A 17,764-nucleotide genomic window follows, 5' to 3' on the forward strand; every position below is an offset into this window, starting at 1 on the left:
AAAACTCAACTGCTTATGTTATGTTATAGTTATGTTCTTGCATTTTTCCTTCTGTAACTGATCTCTCTGATCAGAGAAATGGTCAATAGAATTGTTAATGCAATTCAATTATGTCATGCCTTGATATTTTCAGTCTGGTTATATGTAATCATTGTATCCTAAATGCTTGGGCAACTGAGTATTTCGCCTGGTCATCTGTCTGTTACTGGATATTTGTGTTTTGTTTCTTTAAGGTTTCTACATGATAACTGGACAATTAACAGGGGTCTCTAAGACTGCAGCCGTTTGCCTGGCCTGTAAAGCAAACTCATCTCTTCACATAGGAAACTGCTGGCCAATCCATTTTGGCCTCCTCATATTTTGCAGTAGTCTGATGAACTGAGTCTTTCTATCTGAGACTGATCTAATCGTCATGTGTTAGATTTGTGTTTTTTTTGTTTCAGATTTTGGTCAAATTACAGATATTGGCTTGCTTCTGGAACCTGGATCAGCTTTTATCAGCTTTGATTGTCAGCATGACACACCCACTCTGCATGGAATGAGAGCCTCCTATCACTTCACAGCCTGAAGCAGCAGTTTTTTTTTTTATTTTTTATTTTATTTTATTTTTTTTTATTTTGGATGAGAGTCATGGACTGGACCCTGTATCTAGTGTACTTTGGACTGAAATAAGGGACTTTGGGAATGGTTGATGGCTGACTGTTAAACCTTGCCTGGATCATCTATGACTGTGTGTTTAAGATTTGGGATGGGATTTGTTAAAAACTCTGTAATTATTGCTGTTGTGTTTGAGGGCTTTTTAGGAAATGCTACTGTACTAGTCTGTTATGTATAGGGATTTTGATTCTTTCTTGTGATTTATATGGGGAATGGTCATTTGATAATTCCTTTCCGTGAGAAAAAAAAAGGAGAGGTAGAGATAGAACATTGGGGAAACTAGTATATTTTTTTCAAAATACCTGAAAGAATGGGAACCCCTAGCTCCTATTCACTTGCCTTAGGCATTTCTGCCCCACCCCCTTTCTCACTAGTTCAGATTAAATTTGGATGTTTTAGCTTTGGAATCCCTTGTTTTGTTAAAAATTGCCCCGCCAGACACAGTTTTGGGGTTTATTATTTTTTTTAGAAAAGTTTTAGAAATCAAACACCTGTCCTGACACTGGCAGTCTCTCTGATCTGTTTTTCCAGTCCTGTAACCCAGTTCATTAAATATTTCAGCTTCAAAGGACCTTGAAGTTTGGCATGAGGCACCTAAAAAGTTTGGGGTTTGCCTGCCTTGATGGTCTAACTGTGCATAATCTGCTCAGAAATCTGTATTCTAGTAGCAGCCCTGCCTGTTTCTCTGGGCGGGGACAGGTGGAGCTACTACAGCCTCCCTCTTCTCCCCTGGAGAGATCTGCCCCTCTGAATGGGCTTGAGCCTTTGGCCCTGCTGCTCTGTAAGCAGAGACTGAGTTAAATGCACAAATGACCACAGACCTAACTGTCCATCTCAAACTGGATTCTCTGGCTGAGATGGTGCTCCAGAACTGGAAAGGACCTGACATGCTTGCAACAAGGGAGCCTTTGTACAGCTGTTAACTCTGGGGTTATCAGGGAGAGACTTGCTCTTGCCATATGAGTCCTTACATTTTTCTAGTTTTATTTTTGCTCGTTTGCTTTACATAGGGTGGGACAAAGACCTCCTGGGTATCTAGAGGAAGGTGCTAAGATTCAAAGGTTTGAATATTTAGGAGAGAGAGTGTGGAATGTTATGCCACAGTTCTCTTTAACTGTCCTGACTCAGTTTCCCTGTATGAGTTTCCCTTGTCTCAGTTTCCTTAACTATTCTGTCTCAATCTCTTTAGTTGTAAATCCCCCTCTGACCCAGTAAGACTGGGGACTATTTGTTCAAAGGTTATAAATTAGCAAGATAAACAAGAGAGTAGGCCTGCTGACTCTTTTCTGTCCTCAAGGATTTACAATATCCCTCTAAAATATTCCAAGATATCTCATTGATATCTTTACTTCTTTGTATTCAGACATCCTGTCTCTGGGTTTTCTAGGATTTATGGCCTCCCCATCTTGATAGAGGGTTTCCCTTGCTTCTTACCCCTTTCTTTGTTTAGAGAAAAGGTATTTAAGAAGTTGGGATTCCTCCATTCATTGCTGGAGGCTGGCTGCTGGCAGCTGTATGCTGTATGCTGGATTCTTTGGGATGACAGTCTCCTCCAGCCCTAGGATCAACATGGATTCCTTGGTCCCAGTATATCTTTATCTCTGTCTGACTGGATAATTCCAAATGAGAGTCTTGTCCAGTCAATCTTACTCTCCCATTAATAAAATATTAAAACTCTCTAATCTTTCTCCTGCCTCAGTTTCTCCGGCATTACATTTTCACATGACTATAGATAGTTTTAATTTCTTCATCTGGAAACTACTGGTTCATAATCTTTGTCCATTTATCAATTGGCAAATGCATTGTATTCTTGAAAATTTGACTCAGTTCTCTATATATTTTAGACAGAAGGTCTTTATCAGAAACACTGGCTTTAAAAATTGTTTACCAGCTTTCTGATTCCCTTCTAATCTTGGTTGCATTGATTTAGCTTATGTAAAATCTTTTAATTTAATGTAATCAAATAATCCATTTTGCATTTTATAATGTTCTCTATCTCCTGTTGGTCATAAATTCTTCCCTTCTCCATATATTTGACAAATAAATCATTCTTTTTTTCTCCTAATTTGCTTATGGTATTACCCTTTCTGTATAAATAATGTACCCATTTCAACCTTATCTTGGTAAAGAGTGTGAGGCATTGGTCTATGGTTAGTGTCTGCCATAGTAGTTTCCTTTTCCCAGCATTTTTTGTCAAATAGGGAGTTCTTATCCCAGAAGTTAGCCTTTGGGTTTATCAAACACTAAATCACTAGAGTCATTGACTACTGTGTTTTGTGTGCTTAACCTCTTTTACTGAGATTTACTCTATTTCTTACCAGTACTAAGTAGTTTTGATATTTTATAATATAGTTTTAGATCTGCCTTCCTTTGCTTTTTTATTAATTTATAATAATAGATTCAGATAATTAGATTATTGGGTTTCCAATTAAATTTTAGTTTATTTTTCCATGTCCCTTATTATACATAATTTTTATTGCATCATGATCTGAAAATGATTCATTAAATACTTATGCCTTTCTGCGTTTGACTGGGAGATTTTTATGCCTTAATATATGTTCAGTTTTTGAGTAAGTGGCATGTACTGCTGAGAAAAAGGCATATTCCTTTCTATCCCTATGCAGTTTTCTCCAGAGGTCTATCATAACTAATTTTTAAAAGAAATTCTATTCACCTTTTTAAGTTTTTTCTTCTTTAGTTTGTGATTATATTTATCTAATTCTGAAAAGGGGAGGTTGAAGTCTCCAATTAGTACAGTTTTATTGTTTATTTCTTCCTGCAACTGACTTAACTTTTCTGTGAAGTTGGATGCTATACCACTTGGTACATATTTGTTTAGTATTTATATTACTTCATTATCTACGGTATGTTTTAGCAAAATGTAATTTCCTCCCTTATTCCTTTTAATTAGATCTATTTTTGCTTTTGCTTTGTCTGAGATCAAGATTTGCTATCCCCTGTTTTTTTTTTTTAACTTCAGCTAAAACATAATATATTCTGCTCAAGTCTTTAATCCTTACTCTGGCTTTGAGTGTGTTTCTTGCAAACAACATAATGTAAAATTCTTGCTTTCAATCTGCTCTACTATCCCTTTTGTTTTTATGGGAGAGTTCATCTCATTCACAGTCATAATTATGATTACCAACTCACTTTTGCTATGCAGTTAACTTTTGGTCATAGTCGAAAGTCCTTTGCCTTCTAAACTATCATATTCAAGGTCCTCTGGTCCTTTAGTGTAGAAACTGTTAAATCCTGTGTATTCTTCACTGATTCTTCGATATTAGTACTGCTTCTTTCTGGCTATTTGTAGTATTTTCTCCTTAATCTGATCATTCTGGAATTCTTAATCTCCAGTATTTGTTATTTTTCCTTTATGTTATCTTTGCCAGTCTGATGTGTATGATATGGGACCTTAGGGTTGTTTTCATCTTTTTGTATGGTTGTTGATAGCTTATTTTTTTCCTTTCAGAGCTTCTTAATTATTTCTTACTACTTATCTACTAGGAAATGGCTTTTGTTCTTAAAAACTAGAATTAGTTCTTCTTATATACTACATAGGAGACTTTTTTCAGAGAAGTTGTATTTTTTCCTTGATTAACTGTTTCCTTCTAATCTCACAAATATTAGGTAAAATATACCAAATCTTTTAAAATTTTAGATAATCATGATTGTCCATTTTATGCTATTTATTATTTAATCACGAAATCTTCCCTTCTCTATAGATCTGAAAAAAATTCCTAACTCCTGGGGTTCTCTGTTTGTTTATTAGGCTTTTTTTGGTTAAAATGTGGCCATTTATTTCAGGCTCACGCTATAATTGAAAGAGTGATGGATGTAGATGTTACTTCTGAGGAAACATGAGTTCAATTCCCATCTTGGGTGCTTACCATCTGGAGAAGCAGGGGTATGTCACTGGACTTTTCTGAGCCTCAGTTTCCTCAGCATTAAAATAGAGAAAATAATATACCCTAGGGAGGTTATGAGAGTCAAGTGAGTTATTCATGAATAGTCCAGACTTGAAGCTGTTAGCCCAACCTTCACTCACGCTGGGCCATGTTGGCTCCCAGTAGGTATTTGCTTTTATATGTCCTTCAGTGTACAAAACATAACCCTAAGGATTTGGGGAAGTGTCAAGAGCTTCGACTCGTGCCTTTTCTTCAGCTGACATAACTTAGCTAACCTGATCTTCTTAATGTTCATAAATATGAATTTAATGCAGTGGTAGAATTGGCACAAAGCTAACTCCAATCCCCCAGAGCCACTCTCTACTACACATACAATCCAGGAGAAAGTGAATTCAAGAGTAGAGAACACAGGTGGAAAAGGGTTAACATCCAGTTTCCTAAAACATTTTTGCTGGAGTTCTCAAGATATCCTACTAATTTAAGGTGTATCTTTTCTGCTGGGTTCCTTATAAAGCCTTACCTCTGCTTGTCCTCATTGTGTGGAATCTGCCCTCTCCTCCTGATGCAGACATTTCCTGCTGTCTGCTGGGACACTACTAGGATACTGGTGAAAAGTCCAAATCCTCTGGTTCATATAGTTCACAAGGCCCAGCTATGATTAAGAGGATGAGAGAGAGGAGATGAGACTGAGAGGATGCACATTCTTACCCCTCCCCAAGTGATTCCTTCTAAAGGATGTGGCTAGAGACTTCTACCAGTGAATTGTTGGAAACTAAATTGTCCTGAGACAAAACTGGCTCCGGGGTTTCTCAGATCTGCCAGACACTTGACCACATTTTTTCAACTAGTTTAAGTGGACTTCCTGTCACACGTGGTGAAAATTTCAGAGATGATGCCCAGGTCTGGTTCACATCTAGTTCATAATCTGGATTTCTCATTCAATTTACATAGATTCTTACCTGATGGATTTAAGACTACGCTAAGAGTGGGCTTTAGAGGATAAAGAGACTGACTTAATTCATACCCAATATTACACATCAGGGATGCTTTACCTCCATTTTAGCGCTAGGTCATAGTAACTGGTGTCTCAGAACTGTAAGGATTGGGAACGACTTGACTCAGAATAGTCTTAAAAGGGAGGTAGTAAACTTAAGCTTAGCCCATTTTACAATTCAGAGGGTAGAGAGATGAGATGACTTCAGAGGTGTGCTGCTAAATGTTTATCAAATGGTTCTCTAAGGAAAAAAGACAAAAGTACAAAATACCTTTAAATTTAATCTTCTTTATTAATGTTTCTATACCACTCTCTTAAGTCTAGATAATCAACAAAATAATAAAGGCAGGCCTGAATTTAAGCATTTCCTTTGAATACTTAGGTGGGAGAGAAGCATGTAAAGATCTCAAAGGCACTAAACTTATTCCTGAACTTTTCCCAGTGAAAATGGCCTAAATTGTCTACCTGCAGATGAAGGGAAGCATAGCTTGGTATGGGGCTGGCTAAATGTGCTAGATTAGGTGAATTTGTGCTTACTCACAAAGGAGACTGAGCAGAGTAGGATTTCAACAGCAAGGATGAAGTCCCCAAAGGTATTTTTTCTGGAGTTTAGGGGAGTGCTGAGAAGGGGAAAGTGAAGCACTTCCTAGTTGTGAGACTTAATCCCACCCCAAGGTCATCGCCATAGCAACTCCCTTTTCAGGCAGGCCATTCCCCTTCTCTGGGCCTCTTTTCTTTCCTCCATCTCAATAATGAGCATCATGAGACTTGCACTTTCCACTGTGGAATTAGGGTGAAAGCTCTTCCAGGATGAACATCAAAAGGGGCATGAGAAAGGGTCTTTGTTATCCTTAAAGTGCATGTGATCTGCAGACCAATCCTTAACATTCAGAGATTCTCTTGGGAAATTCAAGATTTTAGGCATATATTTGGCCTAGGGACAGACTTATTAGCACCTGGGTAGGAGGTGATCATTGAGTCTTTGAATGGATTCCGTGTTTGTTCATTCTCCTCACTCAATTGTTTTAGCCCCATCTGGTTTGCAAATATTCTTTTACACCCACCCCTCCATATCCCCCCCTCCCGTGTATGTGTGTGTGTGTGTGTGTGTGTGTGTGTATACATATATGCATGTATCAGATTTGGGAAATATTTGTTATCTCAGGAGTACCTAGGGATTTAGGTCTCTGCCCCATTGGCTGCTCTGAACAAAGAGGGAAAGAAGCCCCCTTTTCCTCTTGACTGAGGGATCATTATAATACCAGCCTAATAAGGAGCTATCATCAGAGCCAATAACTCAGGATATTAGATTTCCCTGGTAACAGACAAGTCACCATGACAACCAGAGATGGGGCCCAGCTGATACAGCTTTCAACAACATAATTCTTCCTCAGCGGGGCCTCACAGCTTGAAGAGTGGGGCTGCAGCTTAGAGGCCATATTGGGATCGTATCCTTTCTCAAAGATTTTGGTAGCATTTTCCTGTCCCCCATTTCTATAGGACAAAGAAAAAAGAATTAAGATATGGTTAAAATCCACATGAGTTGACACAAGAAGAGAACATTAATTCTTAAAGCACTCCCTTAGCATTTCTCCATGAGTCTCTACCTGCCTAGGAGGGAGGGCTGTTAATATCTGACCTGTGGCTTCCTGACTGAAGGCTATGCCGACTTTTCTCCTTTGCAAAGATTTTGTTTCATTTTCCTTCAATTAGCAATATACATAGCTTCTGTACATTTACTCCAGAAGGATGAAAGTATTGAAAACTTGCTACCTTCTGCCTGGACCAGCCTTAGATTAAAGAACTCTAGGATTGCAGAGATTCTGCTCAGGGTTTCTCACTCCGAGCTTCCAATGACCATAAAATATGGTAGACATTAATTCAATCAAAATATAGAAGGAAAATGGTGCTAAGGAAAAACTTGGGTACAAGATCAGGCTTGTTGACTCCCCATTCCAAAGCCTAGGGTAATGCTGGGTACATAGTAGGTGTTAATAAATGATTGATTGAATCCCCAAAGCAGAGGCCTTTCCTCTGTGTCACAGTAAATAAGTGGAATTTACAGGGAGAGAGGAAAAGAAGCATAGCTTGATATGGGGCTAGCTAGCTAAAGTGGTCTAAGTGAATTTATACTCACTTACCAAGGAGGGCATCTGGGCATGATGGGTGGGGGGAAAGATTTCAAAATTGCAAGGATTAAGTTTGTACTATCATGGTTTCCAAAATTCAGGAAGGTGAGAGCTGAGACGAGTGTGGAAAGAAGTATATACTATCTGTATGACCTAATCTTAGCCCCATAGAAATCTTGAAACCATTCTTTCCAGATAGGACATTTCCCTTCTCTTGGCCTCTATTCCTACATCTGGGCAATAAACATTAAAATACTTGCACTCTCTGTTGCAGAATTAGGGTGAGAATCCTCCCCAAGACTTGTGAAGATTGAATGTGGCATGTGTAAGGTGAATTGTAGTCCTGAAAGCACTTATAATCTGCAGAACATCCCTTAATATTTAGATATTCTCTTGGGAAATTCAAGATTTCAGGCGAGATTTCAGGACCATGGACAGATTTATGGGAACCTGGTTAGGGAGATTGTCATTGAGTCCTTCAATGGCATGATTCTTCTTTCTGACTCAATTCTCTGAAGCTAGATTCTATATGAATTGTGAACAGAATTATATTTTCATATTAGCCGATATGACATATGTAATAGATATACTAATTTAGATTTTTCAAAGATGCCTTGACAATCAGGAACTTGCAATATAGCTTAATGACGATGTCTACATTTGTGTCCTGTACTGTACCTGTGTACAATATGTGAAACAAATCAAGGACTATAGAAAACTGTTCCTGCCACAGAACTCTGGTTCTGTGCCCTGGGGAGGAGGTGGTCAACACCCTCAGGATTAATCAAAAGAATTGTTATATTTCACTTGTGGTTTTGCTGTGGGAAGCACTCAAACCTTGGGAATAATTGTATTGTAATCTAATTTCCCCCTTCCTCCCCATTTGTGATTTGTGCATAAAATCTCTGCCTTTCCTGTAACAGGTACGGTCTTCTTCCCAAGAGAGCTTCTGTTTTACAAACAGTATTTCTCACTCTGACAATGATTAATTAAACTTCTAAAAACATGTCTCTTGGCCTGCTTTGTGAAGCTTCAACTAGTCATAGTTTAGAGACCAATACAGTAAAAATTTTGTTAAAAGAATCTGTCTTTGGTTCAGTTTGTTTCACTCTCTCAATAATCTCTCTCTCTCTCTCTCTCTCTGTCTCTCTCTGTCTCTCTCTTTCTGTCTCTCTGCCTCTCTCTGTCTCTGTTTCTGTCTGTCTCTATCTCTGTCTCTATCTCTCTCTCTGCCCCACCTCTCTCCCTCTGCCTCTCTGGATACTGGGTGCAGTTGGCTGAGAGAAATCTGAACATTGATGGAATTATTCCCAGGCAGAGAAAAAGCTCTAAGAGCACTGTGGTCCCACCCACTGTGGAGATCATGGGCAGCCCAGCTATGTCCTGTCAGAAATCCCAATCATGTCCCTCACACCATTTTTGCCGAATCCCTTTTGGATTAGTCCTCCGTAACACTCTGCCTTATGGTGTCTCTCCTAACTCTTTTAGAGTGCTAAATCCCTTTTAGATTTTAGCCTGCCAGTTCAGAGCATACCCCAACCTCTTGGTGTATTTCCTTTCTCCTGGCTAATTGTAAGTTCCACTATGAAATTTGCCCTTTTCATAATTAATTGTTAAAACCCCTTTCCTTACTATGTGTTCTCCCACTGTATTTCACATTTACTTGTTGACTATTGTTTCTCTTCATTTTGTCTATAACAGCTTCCCCTAAATAAATCTACCTTTTGCCAAAGAAAATGGCCATTGTGAATTCTTCACCTGATTGAACCCCAACATTTGGTGCCTAAATTACATCATTTGGTGCTACATTAGCCACATCATATATATTTATATGTGTGTATGTATGCATATATCTATGTATGAACAAATGTATGTATAGATTTTTGTATTTGTTCATTCTTTCCTGTTACATTGTACTCCCTAGTGATTTAAGTCTCTGACCAGTCTTCTCAGAGAAAAGTGGGGAAAGAACCCCTTTTCTCCTATTGTCTGAGAGATCATCATAACACGGGCCTAATGAAAAGCTAGCATGGGGGCCTGCAACTCAAGATATCAGATTTCCTTGGTAACAGACAAGTTACCTTGGCAACCAGTGATGAATTCCAGCTAACATTGCTTTCACGGACCCTCAATTCTTCCTCAGTAGGGACTCACAGCCTTAAGGTGGGGCTATTGCATAGAGCCCCTATTGGGATCTTTTCTTCCCATAAAATCATTGCCAGCATCTCCCCCTCCCTAATTGAGATGAATTGACAAAGGAGAAGGACAGTAATCCTTAAAGCACTCCCTCAGTATTCTCATCCTAATAGCCTCTACCTTCCCAGGAGGAAAGAATGTATCCTCTGACCTGTGGCTTCCTGACAGGCCTATGTTGCCTTTCTCCTTGCTGGAGAGACTTTGTCACAGCTCCCTTCAAATAAAAGAAGACATTGCTTTTTCACAGTCACTTCAAAAGGAAGAAAGTAGGAGGTATTGAAAACATACTATCTTCTATCTGAAACCAGACCTAGGTTAGCAAGCCCCATTACTGCACAGGTTGCACTCTAAAACCCTACTCCTCTGAGCTGACAACGACCATAAAATCTGATAGATGCTAAGTCAGTCAAGACACAGAAGGAAAGCAGGACTAAGGGAGGAAATAGGCAGGAGGCCATCTTTGTTGCTTTCCAATTTGAGCACTTAGGACAGTGCCTGGCTCATAGTAAGCGCTTAATAAGTATTTATTTGTTGATTGAAATCCAAAAACAGAGGTCTTTCCCCTATTCCCTCAGTGAATGAGTAGAATTTGCAAGGAGAGAGGCTTGGTGATGGGGAAAAGTGAAATTTCCGTGCCCCTCAAGTCACACTTTTCAGGCAGACATCTATTGTGCCAACATCATCAGTAAACTTTGTGGATAAGTCTCACTGTTTCCTAAAATTAGGACCCTTCTCATCTCAAGGAATTTAGTTTCTCAGGAAATTAATGGGCCACCATCTGATTCTGATTTCTACCAACATGTGGAAATGAGTATAGGAATCTTGCAGTGCAAGAAGAAGTCCTGGGCTCCATCTGAAACTAGACCTGTGGGAATCAGCTGTACTGAGCCATTCCTACATGCCATCCCACTTTCTGGCTCAGACCAATGGTATCCATTTTTGTAGTGGATTTTAGGGATGGAAATTCCAGAAACTCTTAAGAAATTTATATTTTGGATGTTATGATGAGTTATTTTATCTACTATATTTATACTCCCAGAGCTGAGAGCAGTGCCAGGACCAAAGTAGGTGATAAATTTTTGTTGACTGATTGGTTTGGACTGGAAGATAGTTCAGTTGTTAGGTTGAGTCTCATGGCCACTAGATGGCAGTGTATCCTGACCAGTGTATCCTGAGAAGGCGTTCAAGGTCCTTTTGGAACCATAACTAAATTCACTTTGGGAGATGTAGTTCCATCCATAAACCACTTTCTTTCCTTTTCTCTTTTCTATAGCCATATTGATTTTTCAAAAAGCAAGAAAAATAAAATGACATTATGTTTCAATCTGCACACAGTTTTTCAGTTTTCTCTGGATGTAGATAGTATTTTTCATCATGGGTCCTTTGAAAGTGTCTTGGATCATTGTCTTGATTAGAGTAGCTAAGTAGTTCATGGTCAATTCATCATGATATTGTTTTTCTGTATATATTATTCTCCCTGCTTTGCTCATTCCACTTTTCATCGGTTTCCAGGTTTTTCTAAAGCCATCCCACATGTCATTGCTTTTTTCTTTCTTTTTTTTCCTCCTGAGACAATTGGGGTTAAGTGACTTGCCAAAGGTCACAGCTAGGAAGTGTGAAGTGTTTGAGGTCAAATTTGAACTCAGGTCCTCCTGATTTCAGGACTTCTATCCATTGTGCCACCTAGCTGCCCTCACATGTCATTTCTTGCAGCACAAGAGTATCCATCACAAGTGTATGCCATAACTTGTTTAGCCATTCCTTCACATTGATGAGCATCCTCTAAATTTCCAATTCTTTGTCACCACAAAAAGAACTGCTATAAATATTTTTATACAGATAGATCTTTTCCCTTTTTACTTTTGAGATACAAGTTTTCTTTTAGTCCTTTGGCCATAGTTCCAAATTGTTCTGAATGGATAGACCTATTCACAGACCCACAAACAGTATATCAGGGTTCTCTATTTTTCCAAATCCCCTTAGTATTTGCCATTTTCCTTTTTTATCATGCCTTTCAGGCAAATGCAAAGTTAATCTGGACAAGATCAGTTTCCCTTGAGATGCTTCTACTCTTTGGAAATGTGCTTTCTTCTCATAGCATGTTAGAGGTGTATGCCATGCTTGGTTTAATACAGGCAAATTATACACGAAGACATCCCTCCGCACAAAGAAAGGTATGGATAACTGTCATTTTGAAATTGGATGTCCTATAGGCATCTCAAACTCTCCACGTTCAAAAGACAAATCATTATCTTCCCTCTCAAAAACATGCTTCTTCTGAATTTCTTTATTATTGTCAGAGATAGTATAAACCAGCCAGGGATGAAACCTAAAAGTCATCCCATCTTTCTTGGAATCAAAACTTCATCTCATTCTCCAGTCACCAGCTTTAAACCACTCACTTTCTCTTTGTAATTCCAAGTCAGTTTTTTTGGTTATACGGACCTTTCATTTTCTTTTGTTTTTTTTTTTAATCTTTTCACTTTGTTTTAATATTTATTGTCTCATGAAGTTGCAGCTTTCTCTCTCTCCTTCATCTTGAACATATACTCAGACAAATCCTTTCCCTTTTAAGGGGCCCATTTTGTTCATATTTGAAGATAGGAAAATGATATTTGTACTAATGACTTTATAAAATTGCTTTGAAATATAACAATGGGAAGTACTATGGTTAAGAATGTGATTGAACCAGACCTATGATTTCTATTAAAGCAATCTCATTCCTGTTCTGAAATCTGGAATCTTACAGAGCTGCTTGAGGCAGTGGAGTATGGACAGGAATAACTATGACTTCTTTTATTACAAATATTAGGAAAAGAAAAGCAGAGTTTCATTACAGAGTAGAAAACATGACAAATTTAGAAAGGTCTGCTGCGGGATTTTCTGTAACTGTGAAGTTACAGTTTTTCTTTAGGGACACAGTACAGCAATGTTGGCTGATTGATTAGAGGGATCTCTGAATGTCTGCCCCATGCAAAACACTGCTAAATCCTATGGCAATCTATATTTTTGTGACGTATCTGCAGACTTCATTTATAGCGCCCTCCTGGTGTCTGGTTGGTTGGCGTACATCATTTTTGAAGAGAACCAAAATGACAAACCTATGTTAGAGTCAAGTTATAGCGTGTCTGACACTGTGGCTGGTCAGTGATCTCAGAATGCTCTGCCACAGATCAGGCACAAATAGTTGCTATGAACATTTGGAGTAGAGTCTCTAACTTTGCATATCTTTCTGAGCTATTTCAATTCTGTTTCACTCACAGAGCACAGCAACTTCTCTGATGAGGGCCCACCATACTGGGCTATCCTGTCCCAGTGTCTCCCATGTCATTCAATCAATTCTAAATTTCTTTTCATTTTTTATAGCTTTTTATTTACAAGGTATATGCATGGGTAATTTTTCAGCATTGACAATTGCAAAACCTTGTATTCCAATTTTCCCCTCCTTCCCCCATCCCCTCCCCCAGATGGCAAGTAGATCAATACATGTTAAATATGTTAAAGTATATGTTAAATACAATATATGTATACATGTCCATACAGTTATTTTGCTGCACAAAAAGAATCGGACTTTGAAATAGTGAACATTTAACCTGTGAAGGAAATCAAAAATGCAGATGGACAAATTCTAAATTTCTTAAGAGATTTTCAGAGTGTTCTTGTATTGCTTTTTCTGACCGCCACATGAGCACTTGCCCTGAGTTCTCCATAAAATACTCTTTTTGGCAAGTATATACATTTGGCATTCGAACAATGTGGCCTGCCTAATGGAGTTGTACTCTCGTTTAGTTTGAGAAAGGACATCAGTATCTGGTGTCTTCAGAATCTTCCTAAGACTATTCAGATGGAAGCAATTCAGTTTCCTGGCATGGCTCTGGTATACTGTCCAGGTTTCACAGGCATAAAACAATGGGAGCAGCACAGTAGCTCTTTAGACCTTCGGTTTGGCAGTCATTCTAATAATTCTGCTCTCCCACACTTAGGGAGATGCAGAATTCTTGGCTCAGTGAGAAGACAGACAAAATTCAATTTTGTGCTGATAGTAATAGGCCAAAGGGCTTTTATGATGAACTAAAGACTATTTATGGACCAAAGACTTATGGTGCATCTCAACTCCTCACTGCTGATGAAGTGACATTGATTAGTGATAAAGAGATGATCTTAGAGAGATGTGTTGAACACTACCAGAGTGTTCTCAACAGATCATCATCATTCAATGTTGAAAGCCACTGACTATTTACCTCAGATTGAAATCAGTCCTTCTACCTGAAGTTCCATTGAAGAAGAAGCTTTGAATGCCATTCATTAGGCTCCTTTCATGTGGCAAAACACCTGGTACTGATTGTATTCCAGCTGAGATTTACAAGGTAAATGACAAAGTCCATTGTCCATACAAGAGCTGACTGAAATTTTCCAGATTACATGGCAGGAGGAGATTATGCCCCCATGCATTCAAGGTTGCATCCACTGTCCATCTCTATAAAGGTAAAGGGAATAGATTGTCTTGCAACAATCATGAGGGAGGGGGACGAAGGGGGATGTCTCTCTCTTAGTCATTGCTGGCAAGATTCTTACCAGAATCTTCCTAAATAAGTTGATCCTACAAATAGAATAAGTTCATGTACCTGAGATTCAGTATAACTTCAGAAAGGGCCAAAGAATAGTTGATACGATGTTTGCTGACTTGGTCCCTGATGATCATTTCTTATAGAATAATAATATTCCATGTCATTCCTATACCATAACTTATTCAGCTATTTTCTAACTGTTAGGCATTCAATCAGTTTCCAGTTTCTTGCCACTACAAAAAGGACTGCCACAAACATTTTTACAAATGTGGGTCCCTTTCCTTCCTTTAAGATCTCTTTGGAATATAGACCTAGTAGGAACACTGCTGGATCAAAGGGTATGCACAATTTGATAACCTTTTGAGCATATTTCCAAATTGCTCTCCAGAATGACTGGATCCATTCACTGTTCCACCAACAATGTATCAGTGTCCCAGTTTTCTCACATCCCTCAAACATTCATTATTATCTTTTCCTGCCATCTTATCCAATCTGAGAGGTGTGTAGTGGTACCTCAGAGTTTTTGTCTTAATTTGTATTTCTTTGCTCAACAGTGATTTAGAGCATCTTTTCATATTACTAGAAATGATTTCAATTTCTTCATCAGAAAATTGTCTGTTCATATCCTTTGACCATTTATCAATTAGAGAATGGCTTGAATTCTTATAAAGTTGAGTCAATTCTCTATATATTTTAGAAATGAGGCCTTTATCAGAATCTTTGAATGTAAAAATGTTTTCCTAGTTTATTGCTTCCCTTTTAATCTTGTCTGCATAACCTTTTTAACTTAATATAATCAAATTTCTCTATTTTGTGATCAATAACGCTCTGTAGTTCTTCTTTGGTCACAAATTCCTTCTTCCTCCACAGATCTGAAAGGTAAACTATCCTATGTTCTTCTAATTTGTTTATAATATAATTCTTTATGTCTAGATCACGAACCTTATCTTGGTATATAGTGTTAGATGACACACAGTAATCTTAATTGTGAATGTGAATGGAATTAACTCTTTAAGAAAACAGAAGTGGGTAACAGAGTAGATTAAAAATCAGAGTCACATACTGAATTTAAGTAAAAGACTGGGAAAAAATACATTATGTTCCAGATGAAGTTAAAAAAAACCAGAGATAATAATCATGATCTGAAACAAAGCAAAAGCAAAAATAAGTCTAATTAAAATATATAAGGAAGAAAACTACAAAAATATTTACAATAATTCTTTTTGTGGTGAAAAAGAATTGGTAATTGAGAAGGTGCCTATCAATTGGTAAATGACTGAATGGGTTGTAGTATATAAATGTAATCTCTATTGTGCTATAAGAAATGACAAGTAGAAAAATTTTACAAAAACCTGGAAAGACATGTATGTACTGAGGCAAAGTGAAATGAGCAGAATCAGAAGAACATAGTATATAACAATGTTGTGCAGTGATCAACTAAGATAGACTTAACTGTTCTTAACAAGACAATGATCCCAGACAATTTCAATAGCTCAAATAGGAAAATTCTATCCATCTCCAGAGAAAGAATTGATGAAGTCTGAATGCAGATTGAAGCATAATATTTTCACTTTGTTTTTTTTTTTCATGGTTCCTTTTGTTGTTTCTTCTTTCATGGCCTGACTAATATGGAAATGCGTTTTCTGTGATTGTACATATATAACTTGTATCAAATAACTTTCTGGCTTAAGGAGGGAGAGGGGATGAAAGAAGGAAGAAAATTTAGAACTCAAAATGTTATTTTAAAAACTGAGTATGAAAAAGTGAGTGTAATTGGAAAAAATAAAATTCTATTAAACATAGAATTTATATAAAATCAAGATAGTATCTTCTTAAATAATTATGTATTTTCTTTTTGTTCATAATGTGGCTTTTGGATTTGTAAATTTTTTAATATGAAGTCAGATTGGCATTCTTTGTACAAACACAATCTAATTACAGTAAAAATTTTGTGAAATATAGTGGTAGTTTCTTTGCCAATATTGTATTCAATATTTTTATATTGATATTCATCAGAGAGAATGGTCAATCATATTCTTTCTTTGACTTTTCTTGCTCTGGTTTTTGGTAGTGAAAAATCACATTTTTTTTCCTCAAAAGAGTTTCCATATTTTAAGAGATAATTTATGCAAAAGTGTAGTTTTTCTTTAAAAATTTGCTAGAATTCACTTGTAAATCCATTTGCTTCTTGGAGCCCTTCTCTCTCTCTTCCAGCCTCTGAAAGTTCTTTTATGATTTGTTCAATTTCTTTTTATTCTGTTAATCTGGATACTTAATGTTTTTGTAAATATTCATCCATTTATCAGTATTATTGGCATAAAATTAAGCAAAATAATTTCTAATGATACTTCCCTTTATTGTATCTTCCTCAGATACTTCTCTGCTCTATCCTATATACAACCACCAAGGTAATTATCCTAAAGCATAGGTCTGACTATATGCCACCTTCCCCTCCTTGCTTTCCTTCTCTATTTCCATGCACTCAAACTCCAGTAGATCCTTTTTGCCTTCAGGATCAAACAAACACAAGATCCTCTTGTTTGTCATTCAAAGCTCTTCCTAACCTTGCCCCTCCTACCTTCCTAATCTTCTATGCCCTATTCCCTTCCATATACTCTTTCAGTGTCATTGTCCTTCTAGCTGTTCCACCACTCCATCTCTGGCTTTGGGCATTGTCCTCCATGTCTTGGTTTTCCTGGCTTCCTTCAAGTCCCAACTAAAATCCCATCTTTTACAGGAAGTTTTCCCCAAACCATTTAAATTCTTTCCCTGTGTTGATTATGTCCTATTTATTCCTTAAGTAGCTTGTTTGTACATATTTGTTTATTATCTCCCCTCTTAGATTGTGATCTCCTCTAGGACAGGGAATGTCTTTGGCCTCTTTTTCTATCTCTGGTGCTTAGCACAATACCTGAAACACAGTAGACACTTACTGAATGTCAATGGACTGATCTTTCTTGCTTTTTTCCATTAAAAAAAATCTTGATGATTTGACTGTCCTTTAAATAGAAATCAATTAGCTGTTTGTTTTGTCCCAATTTTATTCACTTCTTTTATTTTCAGAATGATTTTTTCCCGTAGTTTTTGTTGTTTTCCTATTTGTTTCTTTTCCAGGTTTTTCTTTTGATCTTTGTTATCTCTTTTATTCATAAATGTATTTGGAATGATGGGCTGTACATAAGGATTGCTTTGCCTGAACCCTGAGAGTTTCCCTATATTTTATCAGTTTATTCTACGAAATGATCTTTTTTCCTGATTTGTCCTGTTCTTTCTGATTTCCAGCTCTTGCCCACTGTATGACATGTCGTAGGAACT

The sequence above is a fragment of the Antechinus flavipes genome, chromosome X (genome assembly GCF_016432865.1).
Source record: "Antechinus flavipes isolate AdamAnt ecotype Samford, QLD, Australia chromosome X, AdamAnt_v2, whole genome shotgun sequence".
NCBI lineage: Eukaryota > Metazoa > Chordata > Mammalia > Dasyuromorphia > Dasyuridae > Antechinus > Antechinus flavipes.